Genomic DNA, 27,089 nt, shown 5'->3' on the forward strand with positions numbered 1-27,089 from the left:
AGCTAAAATTCAGGAAGGTTCTGGTACTTTCCAAAGCTTCTTACACAGCTATTGAAGTTACAGCTGGGTCTTGAACCTTCCTTCTGATTACAGAATTCGCCATCCTTTATCCTTTTGGGAATGCCTCCCTTCCCCTATTCTCACTTAATGTGGTTCTGAGGGGCTCCAAAGGTGGGTATGTGGCTAAAACCTAGTCAGTCAGAGTATTCCATCTACCTAAGGGTTCAGGGATGGATTGGAGACCCAAGTTGGGCCAATGAGAGTCACACTGGGACTTTTGCTGGAGCCAGTGGTGAAGAGGAGTTCTGTTCATGCTGACACTGCTCAATGGGGATAGCAGTGGATGTTCCTGGCGTCAGTGAGGGGGAGAACAGGCCTGACAATCAAGCACACACAGAATAAAGAGAGAGGGAAATGGGGAGAGAGAGAGAGAGAGAGAGAGAGAGAGAGAGAGAGAAACTGACCTTGTTAAGCCAGCTGAACTCTGATTTCTCCATTACATGAGGCAATGAATTCTCTTTTTGTTTAAGTGAATTTGATTTGAATTGCATTTCTAATATAGTAAGAACAGTTCTAACTTATACATTGTGTCTTATGATTTCAACTCCTATTACAGACATTTCTAACGTTTTTATTGGTATGAAAAATGTTCAGTTTTTCAAGAAGACACAATGTAACAGTACCTTTTTAACTGTGGATTCAAATATAACTTTTCAAGAACAAAGTAGATTCAGTCTCTCCAGCTGATCCTGGCAAGAGAATTCACCTCTACTCCGTTCCTGTATGGCTTTCTATTGTAAGAATTATGTGATTGATTTTCTCTGTTCCCATAACCACCCCACACTAGATTGGAAGCTTCCTGAGGACAGAGGCTGTGAATTTTCATCTTTGCATCTCTAGTAACCACTAAAAATAATATTGATAATGCCTAACACTTGTTGAGTGTTTACTGTGCGTGCCAGAAACAGATTAATATGTTTTATTTATTTAAGCCTCACAATAAACCTAGGAGGTGGGTACCATTTTATAGATGAGAAATGTACTCATGCTTGCAACTCATCAGTGGTGGAGCTGGGATTCAAGCCTACACAGTCTCTTAAACAGTGCCCTGCACTGCTTTTCCTGATGTGTAGTTTTGCTCTGTAAATACATGTTAAGTGAAAGAATAAATAGCTCTGACATTGCGATGGGAAACTTCTATGGTCCCAGTTTTACATTTGGGGAAACTGAGTCAGAATTGAGTGTAACTAAAGCCTGCACCTCTTAACTCCTACTGGGGCACTCGTTCCATTATCCAGTGCATACCTTTGGGTCAGAAATATAGGTAAGTATTTTAATTTGAAGTTCCAGGTAAGATTTTGTGTTTATCAGTATAACTAACATTTTTGCAATAGACTATCATCGTCTACAGTAAAACATTCAAAACAGTATCTTCTTATTTAATAAATAAAATATAAGAATAATAATGAGAAAACCACTTAAAATACAAAAATATTTCTAAGTATGTTCCCAAAGAATGAAGTAAAGAATTAATATGGTTGAGCAGTTCTCCATAAATAAAACAGGTGGTGGCATTACTTATGTTGCTATACATCATGTTAATAACTTGAAAATAAGCTAAACTGAATATAAACTATTTCTTTTATTTGTAATTTAGAAAGCCTAGAATAAGGGGCTCTGAGACAAAGATAGGCCATGTTCTACATGAAAGATTCCTGGAAACTGAAAAATAAGGTCTTTTAACATTTTGTGATATAACTGTTTTTCTTGGCTTAAGCGTAGGTTTTAAAAAATGGTGCTCATTGTTTTGCTTCTCGTTCTTTTATGCATGGACAACCATGCTGATGATGCATTCAGTTTCGGAGAATTTTCCAATTGAAAAAGTGCTCTGGAGAAGTTTAAGCGCCATGAATCACCCAAACCTCATCTAAGTCTCGTGAAGGCAGAGGCTGTGAAAGGCAGTCACAGAGGGAAGACGTATTGTAGTTGTGCTGCTTGATTCAACTAAATAGAAAAATATTTTGTAAAGACATGAGAATTTCAGGCATCTGACAGACTGGTAAGGATAAATGTCACATTCTGTCAGAAAGGCAAAAATGAGTGACCTGCCACTCACCCTCCCTCCTCCTCTTTTCTCTCTCACGAGGGGCAGACTTGGAATCCCAGTCTCAATTCTACATAAAACACAAACCAAAAGTCTCTTATTTACATTTAGGAAAGCACTGGAAATGCGAGGTGGCATTTTCCACCCTTAATTATTTCCTAATGGCTTTTGGACATTCAAACGGTTTGATCAGGTGAATAAATCAATACATTTTTCCAGGGTGAAGGAAATAGGTTGTTAATAATAATAATAATAATAATAATAATAATAATAGCAGCATCAGCAGCAAATGTTTTCTATTTAGCAGGTTGGCTGTCTCCATCCTCATCTGCCCAGGGAAGACCAAGAGAATAGAGTGGTAGAGCTTTTTCCCATTTGCCTGCCCTGTAAACTAGTATTTAATTCTGAATAGAGTACATATGTTACTCTTTCTCAATTATTAGGACATGGTAAATGTGTTGGATGCCTGGGTCCTCTTCTTCTCAACTTTACTAACCCTTAATATTTCTTTTAAAAATATTATCATGGGGCTTTGAAGTCTTTCTCTTCTCATGTCTCTGAGTCCTAGCTCCATTGAATGAGAATTCTCAGTCCGGGAAAATATCTAAATGGTGTGGGTGCTCTGATGGCCTCGTGAATCTCTCAATGGGAAGTTATATAGTGAGAGGTTTTACTTGTCTGTCCAACTTTCTCTGTATCCACTCTGTTCCCAGAAAAAAGGAAAATGTGGACAATGTGATCTGTTATGCATGTGACTTGAGGACAGATTTGCAGTCTTTTTTTTTTTTTTTTTTAGCATTTTCCTTCCTCCTCTACCCACCTAGGTAAGCAAAAACAGTGTCCAGGAGGATACTTTTGCGAAGCACCCAGTGCATTCTCCAGAATTTGGAAGGTACTTCTCTGAAGGGGTGTGTGTGTGTGTGTGTGTGTGTGTGTGTGTGTGTGTGTGTACAGGGCTATTCTGAGCACCAGATCACTGGGCAGGCTGAACTTTAGCCCTTTAAAACTCTAGTCCAGTATAGCCTTATCTCTTTAGAGCCACTCACTTTGGGGCTGAGTAGCCAATGGAGCAGCTAGTGAGCAGAGGCTGTCATACTTTGTCTTCCTCAGTCTGACAAGTACTAGCTCATTTTTTTGTTTTGTTTATTCCACAGGGGTTCTCTTGTTTGCCATTAACAGCTATTTCTTATTATCATCCCTTAATTCCTAGCAAGTGATCTTTTTTTTTTTTTTTTTGCGGTACGCGGGCCTCTCACTGTTGTGGCCTCTCCTGTCGCGGAGCACAGGCTCCAGATGCGCAGGCTCAGCGGCAATGGCTCACGGGCCCAGGCCCTCCACGGCATGTGGGATCTTCCCGGACCGGGTCACGAACCCGTGTCCCCTGCATCGGCAGGCGGACTCTCAACCACTGCGCCACCAGGGAAGCCGTATAGCAAGTAATTTGATTGTTTCCAAAGGACAAATAAAAATGGCATTACTTTAAAGGGTAAAGTAGGGACTGGAAGTTCAAATCCAAATTTTACTGGTTGTAGGCAATCATTGACCAGGTCAACGTGGCCTCGAGTCTACTTAGGTACCTTGACACCCTAAGCCTACCTAGATTCACCATTCGAATAAGTCTAAGTCCTACAGAGATATCTAAACATGAGCCAATAAACCCCTGGTTGAGGACCGATTACGTGCTGTGGGTACAGGCAATAAAAACGATGTTGGGACTGTTCCTCTGTAAGTTCTCCGCTGATTCTCTTGACCTTTCCTTTTTCTGACATGTATCTTCAGCACTAAATGGTGGTATGGCTGTACTACATACTGATGTGCAGATGTACTCCAAACTGCAAGCTTAATTTTCCTTTGCTAATGAACAAGTCACATCTCTTTCTAGAGTGTGCTACCGGTATGCCCCAACTGTGAAATGATTTAAGCAGTGATGGTTTGTTTACACAGCATCAATGTTACTCAGTTTCATGTATGTCAACTTTGTTTCCCCAGATAAAACTTCCTCTACTTTCCTGTTCCTGCTGTCCAGAGTTGGGAATACAACCTGCCTTTGCTAGATGCTTACTGAACAATGGGATTCTTCTAAATTGTTGTTTGTGCAACAAAGACACACATATCTTCCTTTGAGGATTTGGTTTTTAATAGTAATCGAACTTAGTGGATTATGAAATTGAGGGTCAAGATTGATGTACTAATAAAGGGGAGGGGCAAAAAGAGGTAGGAGAACCACAACTTACCTGAAAAGCCATAATGTGATAGGAAGAGCAAGCTGCATCAAGGGTCTGGTTCAACTTGAAGTGATGCCATTGATAGGCTATGAAGCCTCATCAAGTTGCTTCCTTTTTAAAGCTCTAAATTCCTCATTTGGGAATAGATATGATACCAGTCCTTATCTCACAGTGTGAGTTGTAAATGCAAAGCAAATGAAATAATGCCCCTGGAAATACTTCATAAAATGTAAAGTACACCACAAGTGAGGTGATTGTTATGACAGTTATTTTTGGAATGCTCTTAGTCTAATTGTTCTTTGACTCTCCTCTGCCTGAGAGAGATCCTTTGTATTTCTAATAAGAACTTGGGAGAATTCAAAGACGACTTCCAACTATAATTTTCCCCAATCCTCCTCACTAATATCTATTCCTTTCCCCTTCTATCTTATCTCTAAAAAAGTGAAACTCACATGAGCCTGTTTGTTTTCTTTCATTAAAGGTGAACTATGTGTTAGCATCAATAAGTGCAGTTGATTCCTTTTATTCACAATAATTATAATATGTTTTATAAAGTTGCCAAGAACACTAAATTAATGAATACTCTGTTGCTCCTAGGGGAAATAAGGGGTTAGGTTCCTGTGAGCCTCTGGTCACATTTTTGCTAACCCATTAATACATAACCTTGTTTTATATGTGTCTTTTTTTAGACACCTTATTTATTTAATATATAGTTGGTTCATTACCATTGAACTCATGGCCAATACCATTATAATTCATTCCTGAACAAAGCTTCTGTAACACATGTAATCTCTCTGTAAGGCATATCATAGCCTTCTTGTGTTTAGGAATACTAGACAGCACTATGATTCGGGGTTATTTTAAATAGTGAAATCATCAACAAAACACAAAAATGCAAAAAAAAAAAAATGTGGCCTTAGTAGACCACAAAAGGACACTTGTATATAACACGAGAGCTGGAACAAGAAGGCAGAGCATCTCCTTGTTTGGTCTCAACTGGGAATGTGCATGTTTTGACTCAGATTTTGTGCCACTGTGTACATGTCCACAAATGACCACAGAACTGTTGGGGCTACTGATTTTGAGGTGAATTTGCAGATACAAATCCACAAACCATAAGACTCAGCTGTATCTCTGGAGGGCAGAGTTAGGACTGACTGATGGAAATTACAGAAGAGCAGTTTTCAGATCACTTCCAAAAAAGTGTTCCCTGATAATTAGACAATTATAATTGCTCAGCAAGAGAACAAACTTGCCAGCGAACACCTAGCATTGTGCAGGTTCTAGAAGAAAGGGAGTGATTTAGACTGACCTGGGAAGAGAATATAGGTCCTGAGAGGAGGCCACATAGGCTGTAAGATGAGCCATGATTGAAGAAAGAATAGAAAAAAGCCAAATACAGTTACCATCGTGATTGATCGCTCCCTGAAATCCATCTACATTCTTTCATACCCAAAATGGAATTTCAATCAGGCCAATATATAGTGCTTAAAAAAAAAAAAACCAAGAAGCAGTGCTCTTTTAAATGGGAATATGTGCATAAGTGTCCTTTATTCTTGTAAGCTGTCAGATGTTAGAAGCCACAAGCAGCACTTAGTAGATTATAGAGCAGTGAGAGGAAAATGCTTAGAGTTAAGGAAAGGTTTTTGAACTGGAGGAATAACTTCTTCCGTAAATCATCAGAAGAGAAGACAGAGAGATCTCTGGTAAGAAGTCACTTTTAAAAATTCCTAACCAAAGCAGGAGGAGAGAGTGCATCTCCACGAAGGATTGAAGTATCCAGAGATCTCCATTAATGGGAAACAACTCATGTCCTTTTACTTACAAATAAATAACAAAATGATATCACCTCCTCCAAATAAAACTAACCATTTAATAATCAGACAATTTAAGAAAAATGCAGAAAAACCTGATGCTTAGGCTTAAAAAATATTTTTAAAGGTTAAGTTAGGGAGGAGAGGCTATAACCACCTTTAAGTGTTTTCTCCCCTCCAGTTCCTACAAAGAGGCTAGGGAAATTCCAGGGACATTCAGCTGAGAGCTGAGAATTTTTTTTTAAGCAGAGCCAAATAAAGTAGCAGTAAATCCCCTCATTTGTGCCCCAGTCTGGCTTGTCTTCTTGTGTCGGATGGTGGAGGTGCTCCTGTGGGCCTCATTCCCAGGCCCTTTTGCTGGGATTTTATGGATTCTGGGCTGGTGGGGACCGAGCTTATGTCCACTCATATGGCTGGGCTGGGTTTCTGATTTCTCCCCCTTCCTCCACTCACATCTCAGAGCAGACAGCTGGCAACTGTGCTGATTCTGTGAGGTTGAGGTCGTTTTGTTTTGTTTCATTTCCACATATGGAGAGTCTTTCTTGGGTCCCAGAAGGTAAATCCAGCTGCCCCATTTGCGGGGGTCTAGGACTCACCCCCTCCAGCCCCCAACATCTATTCCTGGTTTGGATGTCCCTGAGCTGTTCAGTTCAGTTTCTATTTATAACACTTTGCCTTTAAGTTCTGTTATTTCTGGAAGATGAGCTTTCTTTTTCTTGCTTTCAAGAGTAGCCAGGTATTAAGGAAAAGAATTTTTTATCTAGAAATTTTACATGTTCAGAAAAGGGACACGACGGCTTCCTGTTCCTGCCCCATCTGCCATAACGAACAGAAGTCAGAAAATGGTACTCCCAACCCAAACTGTTAATTTTGAAAAATGTCAAGCTTTCCCAACAATTGAACAAGTGGTTCAATGGCTACCCATGTACCCTTCACCTAGATTTATCCAATTGTTAACATGTTACCACTTTCCCTCTCTCTCTATGTATATTGATATTTTGCTGAAATATTTAAAAGTAAGTTGTAGATATCACACCACAAGTCATAAATACCTCAGCATACATTTCCTGAGAAGGACATTCTCCTTCATAACCACAGTACCGTTATCACAAAATTGACAATAATTCTTTGTATTCTACTATACAGCCCATTTTTTAACGTCCCTGATTATCAACCAATTATCCTTCATAGCTTTTTAAAAGGAAATCTAGATTCAATGCAAGTTCACCCATGGATTTAGTTGTTGTGACACTAATCTAGCTAAGTCTCTAGAGCAATCCCTCCAGCTTTTTATGTTTTTCGTGACACTGCTCTTTTGTAATAATCCAGGCCCACTGTCTTGCAAAATTTTTTTTTCTGATTATTTCTTCATGTTGAGATCTTTTTTATTGTCTTAAAATATACATAACATAAAATTGACCATTGTAACCATTTGTGAGTTTACCATTGTGAGTTCAGTGCATTAAGTACATTTATGCTGTTGTGCAACCATCACCACTAGCTATCTCCAGAACTTTTACCCCATTCTAAACTGAAATGCTAGACCCATTAAACACTAATTCCTCATTTTGTCCCAACCCAGCCCCTGAAAACCACTATTTTACTTTCTGTAAATTTGACTATGAATTTGACTATGACTGTAAATTTTTCTATGAATTTGACTATTCTAACCACTTCTTATAAGTGGAAACCAATAATCTAGTTCCCAGTTTAAGAACTTAGAAAAGAAAAGCAAAATAAATTCAAAGAAGATAGAAAGAAGGAAGTAACAAACATAGGAGCAAAAAAATCAGTGAATTGAAAACAGAAGACAATAGAGAAAATCAATGAAACAAAATTCTCATTCTCTGAAAGATCAATAAAAGAAATATCTCTAGCAAGTTTGAAAAAAAAAAAGCAGAAAGAAAACTCAAATTACTAATATCAGGAATGAAACAGTGGGTATCACTACAGACTCTGAAAGTTATCAAAAAGATAACAAGAGAATACCACAAAGAAACACGACACATATAAACTTAACAACTTACATGAAGTGGACTAATTGCTTGAAAGTGCAAATTACCATAATACCTAATATGAAATAGATAATTTGAATAACCCTATAACTATTGAAGAAATTGGATTTATAATTCAAAAACTCCTGAAAAAAGAATCTATAAGTCCAGGGACTTCCCCAGTTGTTAAGAAATGGGTAGAGCTGAGAGTGGAGGGAAAGGGAGAGGAGGGGAGTGGGTGTGGCCATGTGGGATCCTGGAAGTGATGTAAACATTCTAAACAATTTTTACTGTATCAATGTCAATGTCCTGGTTGTGATAATGTACTACAGTTTTGCAAAATGTTACCATTGAGGGAAACTGGATAAAGGGTACATGGGATCTCTATTATTTCTTACAACTGCATGTGAATGTACAATTGTCTCAATATAAAATATTTAATTAAAAGTTTATATTTGTAGATCCTACTCCCAGAGGTTCTGATTAAGTAAGTCTGTCAAGGGACCTAGGAGTCTGTACTTCCAGAATACCACATATGATTGGTGTATGTAGGGAGGCCATGGAGCTCACTCTGTGAAACACTATTCTATGCCATTTCAGTGGAAGTAGGTAAAAAATGTCCTTCTGATATTTCCAATTCAAATGTAACACCACAGTATCATTTTCTTTACCATCCTTTAGTTTATATTTTTATGTTTTTTTCCCTTACAGTGAAAATCTATATTCCTAATAACATTAATGAATTTCCTTATTTATTTTATCCTAAAATATACATAAAGCAATTAGAAAAATTATAATACCAATAGTACTCTAACAATGAGTCCACTAAGTAAAGCATAGGTTACTTTGTAGTTCTTTGTGTTTAGAGTATATTGTATAAAAGTTTATGGTCAGAATACTATGCTCAAAATTTACTTGAATTGATTCTTTCCTCTGTGAGCTTATTTTATTTTATTATTTAAACTCAATTTGATATAAATTTAGTCTCCTTTGTTTTTGTTTCTATCTAGAATAGCATGTACTTTTTTCATCCTTTTTGATTGAATTTATTTTTTAAATGTATAAAATGTTTACTTAATTAAAAATTCAAAATAATATAAAAAGGTATATTTAGTGAAGTCTCACTCCCATCCCCTTTTCTGACACCTCCTGTCTTCCACCCTCATTACAGGTCTTCAAAAGTATTAGTTTCTGGTTTATATTTCCTGTATTTCTCTTTGGCAAAAATTTAATGTATTCTCATCATATATATTCTTTATTTTAAATATTTTTATTACACAAAAAGTAACATGCTCTATACATTCGTTTGCATCTTGCTTTTTAAATTTAAAAATATATCATGAAGTATATCAGTTTATAGAAAAGATACATTCTTAATAAATATTTGATGATTGAAATCTGATGAATATTCTCTCAGGGACTTATGAAAAAAATACAGAAGGGTGAAATCCAAACATGTTGCATTGGAACTCTGAAGTATATTAGTTTATTCTCTGCTCTATTCCATAAAAATTTTAATACAGCTAACATACTATGGGATAAATTTTAAGAACAAGATAGTGTCCCTAAGCTATCGGGTATCCTTTGCTGGTAAAAGGTTTCATTTTAAAGCAAATGAATTTTACACAGTTTGCATTTCATTATTTTGCAAATATTCTAGGTTTTTTCTTCAAAATCTTCAAGCAAATCCTTCAAAATAATTTGTAGCCTACTATGTATAGGTTTGGGCTTGTGTTTAACTTGCGCCTTTGGGAGCATCTATCCCTGAGCAGTGAAATCTTTCCTCTTGTCATGAACTCCAGGGCAATCTCAAAATGCTTTTCATGGCTGACTTGTGTACTCTGGGGTCTCTACAGGCAGGATTGCTTCACAAGAGCCTTTTCAAGTAGCAGATCTCCTGGGAAAGCTTGATACCACTCACAGTTGGGGTGGTTAGAAAAGTAGTGGTAAAACCTGTAGAGAATCAGTTTTGGATATGCTTGCTTTGTTTCAGTTTTCAAAGCAAAAGAACCAGATCTTACCAGTTGGATGCAAAATGTGTGTCAATTAACAGGAATATACAACTGATCACTGTTACTTTAAAAAACCTTTGTACAGAGCAGGGAAAATATCAAAATGTCTATAAATTGCATCTTAGTTAAATTTACAGAGAGGAAACATAAAGAATGAAAAAAGACAGTGAAAATCAGGGATGTTACCCCACCTTGAACATCATTGTTCAATCATAGGACCTTGCTACTCATGTAACATGAGGATTCCATGATGCTTGCAGAGCCCACATGCAATGCTGAATATTTTCTGAGTAGACGTTCATAAACAAATACAGTAGTTTAACAATTATAATCGGGTAAAATAATGCTAGTGGCTGTTTTATATTGATGATCAATACAAATTTCTTTTTATCTCTTATTTTTTCTCTAGGATTTTACACTTCAGTCCTTTCCTACACTAGTATATTTTGGCTTCACATACATACATTTTGCAGCTAAAATCCATAGCACTACATTTAAGTTGTGCAAATGTGTTCAACTGCAGTCAGAATAAAGATATTTATTTGATAGGCATTTAAGTTAACCTATAAAGCAGTAGTGTGTGTGTGTGTGTGTTTAGCCAAGTGCTTTACATGCATCTCATTTACTCTCAAGTTTATCCTCAGATGAATAAACAGGCTTAGAGAGGTGAAATAACTTTTCCAAGAAGTTGGACACATATTAACACAGCTCATAAGAGGCTGTATGGAGATTCCAAATGCCTGAAGACAGCATCCTGAAAGCCCCAGGCAGGTCAAGCTGTCATATTCTTTAGAATATCAATTTTCTATTCTTTGCATGCTCATTATCATTATACAGGTCAAAGGGTAATTGTTTTTCAAATGTGTATATATAAATATAGCTAGTTCCAAGGGGCAAGCTGTGGGAGACTCAATCTCAATCAGTAGATCATGCAGCTCAATTTCCTTGGCCAAGCATGAAAGAAGAGGCCAGTGAAATAGCCTAGTTGATGGGAAAGCCAATGGACAAGAAATAGAAGTGATTCTCCTCCATCTTTCCTTACTAGAAAACTGTTCTAAAGTGCAGGATATATATATTCCAGGCAGGATGGCATCTTTTCCCCTATTCCAGTTACACTTGTTTCTGTTATAATTACAGATAACCACAAGTTATCGTGGTAGTTGTTCAAGCCATCAGCTCTCTCTCTTTTGTTGTGACATTATTTGCTGGAGATAATGAGTGGATAAGGACTAGAAACTAGCATATAGTACAATGTCTGAGACACACACCTAAAAAGCTATCTTCATGAGGCTGGAGCATGTGCTTGGGGGAATGGAAAGATGGATTCAACAGTTGGTAGCAGGAAATCCAGCCAGACAGATAAAGTTATTCAAGGTGTATAATGACAGGCAGCAGGTAGCAATCCTGGAAGTTGGTCTCTGCCAGGATGGTGCAGAAAAGGGTCATAAGTAAACTGAACAGAGCATCATGCCACAAGTTTTGAAGCAAGAGGTGTCAGACCTAGAGTCGTTTATTTCCTTACATGCTCATTAAGCATTAATTAAGTACCTTCTATGGGACAGCCACTATACTAAGTGTTATGAATATAAGATGAATAAAACATGGCCTCTTCCTCACAATCCAGTGATGGAAACAAAATCTAACAATTGCAATACAATGTGTTGTGTTAGAATATAGGTAAACGTGCAAACTTTTATGAGCCCGGGAGAAGGAACTGACAAAATCATACTGGAAAGACTTCACAAATGAGGCAAATAAGGTAAAAGTTGCCTGTTCCTTAAAAGGTTCATAGGATTTGGTTGGAAGAAGGAGAAACATTACAGATATAGGAACAGCTTATAAAAGGGTATTAAGAGAAAAAAATGTTTCTTGATTTGTAGAATGAAAACTACTTTTAGGGGATCAGCGTACAGATATGTCAGGGGAAGTGAAAAGGTATGTGACTGCAGTGATAACCATATAGGTGTTCATAAAATACTTTGAATATCATCATCCCCCAGCTGGTGGGGAGCCACTGAATGTTTTCATCACAGGATTAGCATTTGCTAGACATACGTTAACCATGAAACTGGTGATGTTAAAGCTCCAGGGTCCCTCTTACTTCACTCAGTCTGACAATCTCTAGGTCCATCTATGTTGCTGCAATTGGCATTATTTCATTCTTTTAATGGCTAATATTCCATTGTATATGTGTACCACATCTTCTTTATTCATTCTTCTGTAGATGGACATTTAGGTTGCTTCCATGTCTTGGCTATTGTAAACAGTGCTTCAGTGAACATTGGGGTACATGTATCCTTTTGGACTATGTGATATCACTTATATGCAGAATCTAAAAAGAAATGATACAAATGAACTTATTTACAAAACAGAAACAGACTCACAGACTTAGAGAAAGAACTTATGGTTACCAGGGGGGATGGGTGGAGGGAAGGGATAGTTAGGGAGTTTGGGACCGACATGTACACACTGCTATATTTAAAACGGATAACCAACAAGGACCTACTATATAGCAGAGGGAACTCTGCTCAATGTTATGTGGCAGCCTGGATGGGAGGGGAGTTTTGGGGAGAATGGATACATGTATATGTATGGCTTTGCTGTGCACCTGAAACTATCACACCATTGTTAATTGGCTATACTCCAATATAAAATAAAAAGTTAAAAAAAAAAGCCCCAGGGCCCCTCATTTGCATAGGTCTTTCCAGGACCTTGGGAAGATCCCAAGCAATGTGTCAATGGACATAGGTTTTTGCAAAATTTGAAGAATAAATCTTTTATTTTATAGAGTATTTTATAGAGGACCTTCTAAATGGGATCACCTTCAGGATCCACAAAGCCTGGATCTGCCCCTGGCATGACCTGTGACTCAGAAAGCTCTCCCTGACAATGAGTTGGAAGATGGAGTGGCGAAGAAGAGTCTGGAAGGAGGCTCTTGCAAAGGCCTGAGAGTTGTTGAGAACTGAACTAAGGCAATGTGGAGATGGTTGAGAGAAGGGGCAGGTTCTTAGGATGTAGAATCAACAGGATTTGTGACAGATGAATATGGGGATAAAGTGGATGGAAAGAATTCTTGGAAGATTCAGATTTTTTATGGGTGCCTAAAAGGATGGTGTTGCTGTAATTGCAAAATGGAAAATATATTTGAGGGCTGGAAAGATGCTGAATCGACTTCGGTAGGGGAGAGGATTCTGAAAGAGGGGTGTTCTGCAGTGATAAATACTGGAAAAAAAGATGGAGTAAAGTGAGAATTAAGGATTGTCTATTGAATTTTGTAATTAAGAAGTCTGTGGTTACCTTAAGAAAAAACGAGGAACAGATTCACTGGGTGCTGTGGGTGGAACCAGATGGGAGCAGGAAGCAGATTATCATCTTTCTTGTACCATTTACCAATTTCATGAGTTCAGCGGTAGGACTGTAGTTTCTTTGGGGGAGTGGGTGAGAGATGACCTATCAAATGAAAGACAGGTTCCAGTTCAAGAGGAGTGGAGGAGGTGGGCAGGCTGTGGGAAAGGGATTCAGCCACAGGAGAAACAAGCAGAGGCTCAGTAGTGGAGCTTGGGACTTTTGGAAGCAGAAGCCCAGTTACTGGCAGACAAGGTCCTAGAAAGACTAGAAGTTAGGCTGCGTTAACGCTGAAGGAGTCCAGTACTGCCATAAAATGCCCCAAGTCCCCCTGGATAAAGGTAACGTTGTCCGCAGAGTCCAGGGCATATCTAAGCCTGCAATTTTGGGGCAAGATTGCTCAGCGATATAGCAAGTGAGATGAAAGGATCAGGGAATCAGGAAGAGATAACCAGAAAGAATAATTTATGGTTGGGGAAGGGATGCAAGGCGGCCCCTCTTGCCTCCAGGTTCAGGAATCTGAAGTCAGCACTTTCTGAACTCAGAGGAGAGATTCAGGCCCATTGCCCTTTGTATTTCTACCAACAGTACCACAGTCTTTTGAATTTATCATGTGATCATTCTAACATTTCAGAGACAAAAAACTGAAGATTTTGCTATAAAGATTCCTAAGGGGAATCAAGAAAGACATAGTATTGGTTTGTGGACAATTCACTAAAGTACTCCTGGCAGCAAAAACCCAAAGAAACACAGCTGGAATCATTTTATGAATTGCAGGCAAATTGTAAGATTGAATTCAGTCAAGATAATTGGTTTATAAGTATGTCCTTTTCTCTTTCTCCTATTTGATATTATTAACATGAGGTCTTTTGAAATGTCAATAATTGAGATGTAATTTGATTTCTTTAATGAAATTGTTTAATATTTTGAGAATGTAAGAATAGCTTTTGAGCAGCAGCAGAGGATGACAGAAGTGAGGTCGGGGTGCTCAGCCTCCGAGGGCAAGGAAGGTATCTTCCATCTCTCCAGGATGACCCTGACGCCAGGGGACTCCCTTTGAAAGTCCTCTGTTTTAAGTTCCCCCGGCTGAATGTAAGAGGACTGCATGCCAAGGGCCATTCAGGAAACGTAAAGGGTATTAAAATAGGCAGCGATCCAATAGTATTGGATACCGTTCCCCTGCCCAGAGAATGCTAGGATTTAAGCAAAGCTGGAATCTGGAAAACAGATTGGACTGTCATAGCCCCGTAGCCTGGTATTTAAAGACCTCCACAATTTACTTTTTGCAAAAACACTGAATCAGATTCAACTCTGAATCATTTTCAACTTTTTTTTTTTTTAAAAAAAACACAAGTCTGAGTTTCTCTATCATGTAATTTATGAAGTTAAACTTTTGGAACCTGGAACCAAGTAGAGGATTTTATATTTATCCCTATTTAATGTGATCTTGTGATTTTGAACAGCACCGAGTTTCCAGGCTGTTCAGAACTTTTCGAATACTAATCCAACCATCTACTGACAGTGTGTTACCTGTTTCTCCCAGCTTTGTGCCATTTGCAAATACAATAATTATGCCATTGACACCTTCGTCCAGAAAACTGATTGAAAGTGTGGAGAGGACAGGGTTTGAGGACAAAGCTCTCTAAGCCCTAATTTCCTGTGGTTGACAACAATTAATTAATGGGGGAAATGGGAGGAAAACAACTTCTACGGAATATCTATCATGTATGTGATACTACCAATGATTTCTTGCATATATTAACACATTTAACCTTGAATCATGGTAACACAGTTAGCAAGTCCTGAACTTGATTTTTGATTCTACATCTCTCTAACTCCATGCTGTTACTAGTAAACCATATTGCCTCTAATTTATCAAAGTTCTTTACTTGGTTGTTCGGTCTCCTACCAATCCACCAAACTGTGTTTTCTTCCAGCCCAAATTTTGCATCTTGTCCATGAGGACACCAAGACAGGCTTTATTAAACATGTGGCTGAAATTCAAATACACTACTTGAATTTCTCTCAATCATGTTGAGACTAAGACAGTATTGGTTGCAGTTGTAAAGGAGATGAAAGAGGACAGCCTGAAGTGATAAGGTTTGATTTTTACACAAGATGGTACTTATATTTGGTTGGTTCCTTTTTTGATAAGAAATATATTGTATATGACACTTAAATATTAGAATAAATAGAAATGTGGTTTTTCATAATATGTGTAGTATCATGTAGCATGTTCTATAATTTTTCTACAGTTGCTTTTTTTTTAGAGTTTGGAAATTTGAGGATCCTGTTATAATGGGAATTCTGTGACATCTGAGGATATTCTCCTCAATACTTCCAGCTGTGGTGATAACAGGAAAAATAATAATAACATTTAAATGCTTATTCTGTATCAGACATTGTGTAAAATACTTTACGTGTTAGGTATCATATCACTTATATGCAATCCTTTGAAGTGCTTCCTATTATTATTTTCCTATTATTATTATTATAGATTGGGAAACAGACTGAGATGTTAAGTAATGTACCCAAGAGTTGTGGTTTGAACCCAGAAAGATGGGCTCCTTCAGTGCCCCTGGCTTTAGTCACTGCTGGGAGAGAATTGTCTAAAGATTTCTTGCATTTCTGTTTGTCTTGGGAGCAGAGGGACTGAATGTCTTGTTCTGAATTATCTTTTCAAGGAGTTTAAGTAATGAATAGCCTTAGGAGACACAGTGTCCCCCCCACAAAATAAAGGGCAGTTTTGTTTACTGGCCAGTATAATAAGATAATGTCTCTCTCTGGCCCAAAGTTTAAGCAGGCTTACTGTCCGCTATAAAAGATGCAGGTTCCCTAAGCTCAGAATTCCTCTCCTGTAATGCAACTCACTGTGTGTGCAGACGTCACCTGGCCCTCATAGCATCACCTTGTGGGAATGAGGGTAGGGTAACTGGTACAAATGCTGATCTTCTGGCTATTGCTATTACTGAGAGTAATAAAATCCTTTATCTCTGACCCAAGATTCTCATGTTTTATTCTACAAAACTGTAGCAAGCTCACCTGTTAGCTTGCTAGTAAGGTAAAAATTTCAGACCCTTCATGGTTCTTGACTGCCTCTATCTCAAGAGTATATGATTATCTCATCTATAGCCCAGCAACACTATCCAAAAAAATGTGACATTATAAGAGAGAGCTAGTTGCCTTCCAATGATCCAAACATCTTTGATGAGGTATTTCCCGGTAATAAAACCCTGGTCGTGGCCTCTCTTCTCCCTCTCTAAGATTAAAAATAAAACATATGAGAATCTGACTCTCCTTAGGTAGCCTAAAAGTGTAGTTCTGATTAAGAATATTTTGAAGCAGAGCTTCTAATTTAAGATTGCAGACTAGAAGGGCACTTTGCTGGGCTGCCTTTATTGGTTCCCTTAAGGGATGTGGACTCATTTTGATGGAAAAAATAAACACAGAGAAAAATCATCCAATCTGGTTTCATTATAACTGTAGAGCTTGACATGCATCTATCAACAGCAGACTGATCTAGTGTCAAGAGGGAGAGTATTTCTGGAAAAGAGCCATTCTGAAATAAATAACACTTGTTTGAGAAAATCTTAGATGTTTCTTGGAGAAACTACACTTTTGGTTACTCCTCAGCAAGAGAGGCCGCGATAGTGAGAGGCCCGTGCACCGCGATGAAGAGTGGCCCCCACTTGCCGCAACTAGAGAAAGCCCTCACACAGAAACGAAGACCCAACACAGCCAAAAATAAATAAATTAATTAATAAACTCCTACCCCCAACATCTTCTTAAAAAAAAAAAAAGCACTCTGTGTCTGAGAGATCCTGGTGATTTGACCTTGGACAAATAACTTAAAAAAAAAAAAAAGAGTAGTAGGTGCTTTGCTTACCCAAGGGCTCAAGCGTTAAAGACACCCAGTTTAAGCAGTCTAAGGTTGACAGTACTAACAAGAGGACATTCTGAAAAAGCACATCAGGACATGGCAATTGAGTCTGGCAGCCCTAGGAAGAAGCGCATTACTGTGGCTGGAGGTTTCTGGTACAGTGATCAGCAGTGAAATGATTAACAGTGTTGGCATTTAAGTGATCATAATTAGGTTTCAAAGTTAACAGGCCATTGAGATAAATAGTGGAAGTTCACACCTCTCTCAGTGCTATTGTTTATCAGACTGTCAAGCTGCAGATTCAGGAAGACAACATTAATGTGGCTTTGGACACTAATTGCCCAAAGCCAAGTTCCATCCACCTGCGAGGGTCCTTTGGGTATTTGTTCAACTAAAATGTCAGGGAATATGCAGTGCTGGGGTTCTGCATTGCCTATCAGCATACAGCATAGCACTGATATTTTGATGCATAGAAGGCAAATGATACAAGAATATGCTGTAATGTTTGGGAGGAATCTTCTGGTTTCATGGTATATTTTTGCCTCAGTTTCTCCTCTCAGATGGTAGTGAAACTGCTCACTTGGACAAAATGGTTTCTGAGAGAAATTTAATGATTTCAACAACAACAACAAAACCCTTTGCTCACATGAATTAGATTTCATAACCCATATTATTGTCCTAAAGGAGTTACAAGCACATTCCATCAATAGAAGAACATGGTGAGCATAATTAAATTAATTTTCATAGAATTCTGGACTGTTTGTTCACAGTTAAGTTTACACGCATGATTGTATGCTGCCTGAGCCTCAATAAGGGTGGAGACTGTACAGTTTACGTTTGCAAGGTATTAATTTTCTTTTTCAAAGGACATTCAGGGCTTCCCTGGTGGTGCAGTGGTTAAGAATCTGCCTGCCAATGCAGGGGACATGGGTTCGAGCCGTGGTCCTGGAAGATCCCACATGCCACGGAGCAACTAAGCCGTGTACCACAATTACTGAAGCCCACGCACCTAGAGCCCGAGCTCCGCAACACGAGAAGCCACCACAGTGAGAAGCCCGCGCACCGCAACAAAGAGTAGCCCCCTCTCGCTGCAACTAGAGAAAGCTGCACACAGCAACAAAGACCCAGTGCAGCCAAAAAAAACAAAAACAAAAACAAAAAACACCAAGACATTCAATAATTAAAGGCAGAAAAACTGGGGAAAAAGCACTCCCAAGCTTTAAAAAAAATAGTAGTGGTTGTCTTTTAATGAAACAAAATTTCATAAAAGACCAAATCATTGGTAGTTCATTATTGTTGTCAACATGAAATAATTTTTGAACATGGTTGAAAAAACTACACCATCAAATAAACTTAAGGAAAACTGAAGTTTAGAACTTCCCACTTCTTACCATTTCACCTTGAACAGAATTTTTCTTGTCTTTGTTTTTTTTTCTCCATCCCTCTACTGACAGGTTAGAAAATGGATCATGGCATTCCCTTTAACCGAGTGCTACCACTGGACTTAACAAAGAGATGAGGAGGGGACCCAAAGCATGAAAAGGCAGGAGAAAAGGAAAAGAAGAGAGGAAAAGAGAGGTAGAAAGGCAGAGTAGAAAAGAAGCACAGGAGCAAGAATGCATAATAGAAGAAGGGATTAAAATCAGATACACTGGAGAATAGGGAGGGATCATCAGTTACCTCAGGTGCTGGGACCATTGTTTTCTTACATCTCAATTAGAAACAGACATCTAGCTTCTGCTGCTTTGAAGGAGCACCGCCTGGGGAAACTTCATGAAAAGAATTACACCAGAAAGAAATGGCTGTAATCTTTCTGAAAGACTAGGAGATGTTTTCATTTCTTACTATTTTCCAACTGGTAAACCCTGAGGTTCTGAAGCCGGTCAGTAGAGGCTATTTCCACAGTCAACTGAAACAGGGTGGGCTGTAGGGGAGACCCAGACAGTCAGTGATGTCTCTCACTGTACCCTGGGGAAGAATCGTGTTTTCTTGTTGTGTAAATAGGAGTACACTAGGAACTCCCTGAGGCCAGGTGTTGTGCCTTATTAATTTTAACATCCTGCATCTAAACTCAAGGCCTAGTACATAGACTTTTTTTTAAGGGTAAAAGCAGAATTTATGACAGATGCTTTAAAATACATACATTAATCCTCATCTTTCTTTAGGAGAGATGAAAAGCCACTGGGTAACTATTATACTCATAATTTTCATATCACACATTCAAAAGTAATTTACATTTTTCAAAATGCTTCCACAGTACTTTTGGACCCCATTGGCTATCTTGCAATCTTAATACATGTCGGTGTCAAGGACAGGAAGAAAATGCACTCCGTAACATAAACCGTGATGTCACGGACAATTTTGTGTGTCAACTTGGCTAGGGTACAGCCAGTTATCCAATCAAACACTAATCTGTGTTGCTGTGAAGGTATTTTGTAGCTGTGACTAAAATTTATCATCAGTTACTTCAAGTATGGAAGTTTATTTTATATAATTTGGGTGGACCTGATCCAATCAGGCTTTACATGTAAAACAGGCTTCCCTGAGGAAGAAGAAATTCTCCTTGTGGATGGCAGCTCCAGCTCCTACCTGAGAGTTCCAGCCTGCCCTTCCCAATGGCCTGCCCTACAGATTTCCAACTTGCCTAGTCAGCCTCCATAAGTGCGTAAGCCAGTTACCTTCAATACAGTTCTTTCTTTAAAAAAAAAAAAAAGCTTTATTGAGATATCATTTACATACCATTTAAAATATACAGTTCAATGGTTTTGATTATTACATTATTAACTTTTAAAAATTGTGGTAAAATAGATATAACATGAAATTTGCTGTTTTAACCATTTTAAAGTGAACAATTTAGTGGCATTAATTACATTCACAGTACTGTGCAACCATCATCACTATTTCCAAAACTTTTTCATAACCCCCAAAACAGAAACTCTAGACATTAAGCAGTAACTTCCCATTCCCTCCTCCTCCCCAGCCCCTGGTAACCTCTAATCTACTTTCTGTCTATGGGAATTTGCCTATTCTAGATATTTCATATAGTAGAATCATACAAAATTTGTCATTTTGTGCCTGGCTTACTTTACTTTGCATAAATTTTCAAAGTTCATCCATGTTGCAGCATGTATCAGTACTTCATTCTTTTTTATGGCTGAACAATATTCCATTGTATGTATATACTGCATTTTGTTTATCTATTCGTCAGTTGATGGACACTTGGGTTGTTTTCATCTTTTGGCTCTTGTGAATAATGCTCCAATGAATATTGACACACAAATATCTGTTCAAATCCCTACTTTCAATTCCTTTTGGTAAATTCTGAGGGTCATATGGTAATTCTATACAATAAGTCTATATATCTATATCTATCCCATCTATCTGTTTATCTCTTCTACTGGTTCTCCTTCTTTGGTTGAACCTTCGCTGATACAAAGTCATGAGATGGGGGAAAGTGAGAGAAAGAGAGAACATGACACATTTGCAGAACTGAAAGTAATCTATGGCCATGTTTGCTATATTTGCTTCAGTTAAAATATGTTTTTAGATATAACAGACATAGTTAAAGCTCTTACAATCCCATTCTTCACTCCCTGTCTCCACCTCACCTCTCTAGGTAAAGAACATTCTACATCTGGTGTGTACCCTTCTGATCCATGTTTACACATTTTCAGATATGTGTAAATGAACATAAACTGCTGAGTATTATATTTTGAGTTTTAGAAATTTACATAAATTCTATAATACTTTATCTTTTTGTAACTTACTTTTTTCACTACTGTAATGTATAAGACATTCATACAAATTTATACACATAAATCTAATTCATTTATTTTAACTTCCGAATAGAATTCCATTGTAAAAATGCACCATTATTTTTCGTACCCTTCCTTATTCGTTCTAATTTTTCACTATTTCAAACAGTGCTAAATGGACCCTTTTGCTTTTTTTCCTTCTTGTGCAAAAATTTAACATATAATGAAAAATGGAATCTTTCTCTTTTATCTGTGTCTAACCTGATGTTTATGACATCCACTGAGTTTTTAATTCCAAAACTACTTTTTTTTTGAGAAGTTTTACTTGGCTCTTTTTTCAAATTCACCTTTCTTTTTTTATAAATTTAGTTATTTGTTTTTTTAATTTATTTTTGGCTCCATTGGGTCTTCTTTGCTGCACATAGGCTTTCTCTAGTTGTGGTGAGCGGGGACTACTCTTTGTTGCGGTGCGCGGGCTTCTCATTGCAGTGGCTTCTCTTGTTGCGGAGCATGGGCTCTAGGCACGCGGGCTTCCGTAGTTGTGGCTCACGGGCTCAGAGCGCAGGCTCAGTACTTGTGGCGCATGGGCTTAGTTGCTCCATGGCATGTGGGATCTTCCAGGACCAGGGCTCAAACCCGTGTCCCCTGCATTGGCAGGCGGATTCTTAACCATTGCGCCACCAGGGAAGCCCCCTCACCTTTCTTTATTTTACATATTTTCCTATCCTATCATTAGGCTATTTCCTTCACTCCATGTAAAGGCAATGGTATGAAAAAGAGAGAAGATATTTTAAAAAAGAAAGAAAGTAGTATTGGAAGGACTTGGTAACTGATTAAAGATAGGAAGTAAAGAAGAAAGAATACAAGATGAAACAATGAACATTTACTGAGCACTTAGCATGTGTTGGGCACTGGGCTAAATATATTACATGCATGAACTCATTCACGTTCCATGAAGTAAAAGATTTGGCCCTTGACAGCTTTGGGGCTGTTAAGAGTATCTTTGTTTACTGGGAGACCTTGGACTATGCCAGGTAGTCTGTGCTAACATGTGACTTATGGTGAGAGCTTTGGGCTACGTAGTATCAGTCTGACCCCTGGAGGGACTGGAGAGTAAGGTCAGCCATGCAGGTGGTTGGCCATGTCTATGTGACCAAACCTCATGAAAACCTCTGGACACCAAGGCTCAGGTGAGCTGCCCTGGTGGGCAATAGTTCATGGTTGTTACTACACATTGTTCCTGAGGGAAGTTAGGTGCTGTCTGTGTGACTTCTGGGAGAGGACAGCTAGAAGCTTCCTGCCTGGTCTTCCCTGGACTCTGCCCTATGTGCCTTTCCCTTTTGTTGATTTTAGTCGGTATCTTCCACTGTAATAAACTGTGATTGTGAATATCATGGCTTTTCTGAGTTCTGAGAGTTTCTCTAGCCAACTATTGAACCTGAGGGTGTTCTGGGGGGACTCTGGAATTGCATCCTCACAAAAACCTCTTCAGGTGGATATTATTATTTTCATTTTTATGGATGAGGACAAAGAAGTTCAAAGAAATTAAGACATGATGAAACTTCAATGCAAATAAAGACCTCCCTGATTCCTGTAGTTCCAATCCTAAACTTCCTAAGCTAAAGAATCCTATACTTCTGGCTTGGGTAACTGGGTACAATTCACCAAGAATGGGACTTGAGAAGGAATAGATTTGGGAGGAAGATGCTGAGTTTGTTTTTGTGGCAGTTGGATATATGAGCCTAGAGCTCAGAAACCAGGTTTGGGCTGGATATAGATTGAGGAGCATTAGGTGGATGTTGACATTACAGGAATGAATGTCGTCACCAAGCTTGAGTATATAAGGAGAAAAGAGAGAGACTGAGAACAGAATCCATGATCTACCAGTGTGGAAAGATGAGATTAAAAAAAGGAGACAGTAAAGGATACCAAAAAAGAACAGTCAGCAGGAAAGGAGGAAAACCAGGCAATTATGCCAAGAACACCAAGGGAGAAGAATGTAAAGAGGAAGGCACGGACAGTGGTGTCAAACTTATATAAGATAACAAGTAAATAGTGTCCATTGGGTTTGGAAACCAAGAAGCTGTGGCAGGAGCAATTTTACGTGAACAGTGGCGACAGAAGCAAGGCTTCAGTGGACGGAGTAGAAGGGAGTGTGGGCATGGCAATGGGAAGGTAGACAGCTTTCTTTTTCATCTGTATTGTCATGTGTCATTCCCTTGATTCTTGGGAATGTGACTTTTCATCTGCTGTGGGACTGTGGGCTCCTTCAGGGCACATAGCCTGTCTCTGATGCCTGGGTCTGGCCCAGTAATGAGTCCACTGCAGATGCAAGTTCCTATTTCATAAGAGTTGGTACGCTGAAGAGGGGAATCATGGGGGTGGTGGGCAAAGGGGATCATTCCTGGTGGGGTTCAGAGCACACCAGGGTGGGCAAGGTTCATGGGGTGCAGTCATGCTTGGGAGTTAAGCTCTGGGTCAGACAGACCTTGTCTCAGATCCTGGCTCTGGTACTTTCTGTGTAACTTTGAGCAACTCTTCTAAGCCTCCACTTCCTTATCTGTCCAAAAGGTATATTAGTTTGGCGGGTTGTCAGAACAAAATACCCGCAGACTGGGTGGCTTAAACAATAAGAATTTATTTTCCCACAGTTCTAGAGACTAGAGGTCCAGGATCAACATGCCGGCAGGTCTGATTTCTCCTGAGGCCTCTGCCCCTCTGCTTGCAGATGGCCGCCTTCTTGCTGTGTCCTCACATGGTCATCCCTCTGTCTGTGTTGCCTATGTTCTAATCACCTCTTCTTTTTTTTTTTTTTTGCGGTACGGGGGCCTCTCACTGTTGTGGCCTCTCCCGTTGTGGAGCACAGGCTCCGGACGCGCAGGCTCAGCAGCCATGGCTCACGGGCCCAGCCGCTCCACGGCATGTGGGATCTTCCCGGACCGGGTCACGAACCCGTGTCCCCTGCATCGGCAGGCGGACTCTCAACCACTGCGCCACCAGGGAAGCCCCTCTAATCACCTCTTCTTATACGGACACCAGAAACACTGGATTAGGGCCTACCCTAATGACCCCACTTTAACTTAATTACCTCTTTAAAGTCCCTGTCTCTAAAAATAGTCACATTCTGAGGTATTGGGGATTATGACTTCAATATATGAATTTGATGGGGACACAGTTCATAACAAAGAGGATAATCTTAAAAGCTATTGCATATGGGCTTCCCTGGTGGCGCAGTGGTTGAGAGTCCGCCTGCCGATGCAGGGGACACGGGTTCGTGCCCCGGTCTGGGAGGATCCCACGTGCCGCGGAGCGGCTGGGCCCGTGAGCCATGGCCACTGAGCCTGTGCTCCGGAGCCTGTGCTCCGCAAGGGGAGAGGCCACAACAGTGAGAGGCCCGCCTACCGCAAAAAAAAAAAAAAAAAAAAAAAAAAAAAAAGCTATTGCATATACTTTGGGGAAGAAGAATTGAGAAAATATATAGAACACATTTAGCACAGTACCTTAGTGACTACTAAATAAATGACCTAGAGAGAAGAAAACATGCAGACTGATCAAGGATATGCTTGCCTAGCTCTAGACGGAAGTAGAGAGGAAAACCCAAAGTTCATTTTCTGAGGCATTTCTCCTGGAACACAATCCCTGACCAAGCCCCTCACCTACAGGTGTGTCTCCTCTCAGCTCTGGTCCTGCCTACTTCCATTATGTCCCTCCTCTCATGACTGTTTTCCCCCATGATGATGAATTCTCCAAAGGCAGAGATTATGTCTATCTTGTCTGTATCATCAGTATAGAAACAGGACAACCTGCACAAACATATTTATTGAATAAATAAATGACTCTCAACATTTTTCTGAGATAATGCAGTGATTCCTCCCACCAGCCCATTTTTACAGCACTGGTGTACATAAAATAGCGAGGATTTAAGAAGACTAGAAACATTGCTTTGATTCATGGGTATTTTGAATCTGCTTTTATTCAATGAAGTTGCTGTTTAAGTTTCCCCCTTTGAGTAAAGGAAAACCTGATACATTTTCAGGGCACGCAATCCGTGTGCCGTTATGCTTTCTTAATATTTAGCTAGCTTTCTCTCTCTTTCTCCCCACTGCCCTGGAGCAAATGCTGAATTTTAATTTTGTCATTTTGTGTCTAAATTTTAGCTATAGCCTTTACACAGTTATGAATATGTCGACCCCCTCCCCCCAAAAAGAGAAACATCAAAACTCAAAACACGCTTTATGTAAATTTGCCTTCTCAACTTATGCACCTGAGTTCAATGAGGCTCAGAAGAACGGCTGCAATTTGGTTAATGTTTTCCTTCTGACACAGAATTTCAATTTGGAATTGTGTTTCTGCAAAGGCAGTACAATTTAGGAGGCTGACAATTTAGGAGGCCATTTAAGATGAGGCCTTCTCTATTAAGGGTGGTAGGAGGGCTTCTGCTGGAGGGATTAACTGGGCCAAAAGTTCACCAAGGTCAGAGGGCAACAAATGTCCTTGACACTGTAAAGGTCTGTTTGGAAATCTGAGAAGTATTCAGAGCCCCAGTTGTTTTTTTAATGCTGTTAATGGGAGACAGAGTGCTAATTAGTCAGATTCACTAAGTGGCTGAGTCATGCTGTAACCCTTCTTATAAAAGAAGTGCCCATTTTAAGATGCTAAATGAGGCCATAAAGGCAGCCAACCATGCCATTCCTGAAACATAAGAAAGAGGGTACCAATGAGGCTGTTAATGTAGCCAGTGAATTGAGTTTTGTGTGTGTATCTAAATCTATATGCATATCTGTCTATTTATCTATCTATCGATTGAGGAGTCACATCTAGGGCCTACTCTAATAAGCACTTAAATAAATCCTGTAATAAACTTAGGTTTCCAAGACATTTAATCAGATCAATTTATTCTTAAGGAAAATCCATGCACAATTTTTATTTGGAAAACAAAATCCTAAGGCTTAAGATTTAAACAATTTTCCTGAAAATTGTGGTTTTGGGATTATCAGTAGAGGGGCCAGAATGGTAGAGGCAGGTTCTGAGGCACATACAGGAATAAGACATGGGAATTTCAGGGTTTGGCCACACCCTCTTGGGAAGGTTATCTTAGCTGGGCTTTCTTAAGCTTTCTTCAGGGGAATTAAATTTCCAAGCTACCTATTTGCTTATTTTACAGCCTTTTGCCCCCTTCTCTCGGTTGGTTCAACGGTTACCCAAATAAAAGATTTTAACTAGAATTCCTTCCAGAGGTGTTGGTGGACAGCCCTGAATGGTGTTTGTTCTTCACAACTGGGACTGTGTTTCAGTTTCTCCTATTCCTGGCACAGTAGGATTGTTAACAGGAAAACCAATGCAGGGTTACTGGTGCCTACGGACTGGAAACAAAATACACAGGAGAACTTGAGAGAGCGTACCTCTGAGAGGATGAGCAAATCATCAGGTGTTGTCAATTCTCCCAGCACACTGACTAGTGACTGAGAAACCAATGGTTTTTGCTTGGGATGATCTAGGCTAAGGGTATGATTAAGAAATATTTTTCCTTCTTTCTCCCGCCGTATCTTTAACTCCCTCTTGGGAAAGGAAGTACTTTCATTTTGTCAAAAGCAAGAGAAGAAAAAAAGCATGGAGCTGGGACACGCTAGTTTTGGTGACAGTAGATGGTGGTGTGTGCCGTGGGAAGGTGTCTTCACGAAGGTGAACCCAGGAGACAGCCTGTGGTTGGTATCACTGCATCGACCTCCCGCACTGACCATGACTTGGCGTGGACCTGACCCTGCTTCAAGTTTCCTCTGATGGGAAAAGAATGCCTGGAGAGAAGATGAGCCTGAACTGGCACAACGGGGGGTGAAAACAAAACAAAACAGCAAAACACATTTGGCAAATTATATACTATGTCCTTGTATAAACCATTTGGATTCTATTTAGGGGTAAGTGAGGTTCTCAGTCAACATTATTTTGAGTAAAGGAATGAT

This window comes from Hyperoodon ampullatus (assembly GCF_949752795.1).
Source record: "Hyperoodon ampullatus genome assembly, chromosome: 13".
Lineage (NCBI taxonomy): Eukaryota > Metazoa > Chordata > Mammalia > Artiodactyla > Ziphiidae > Hyperoodon > Hyperoodon ampullatus.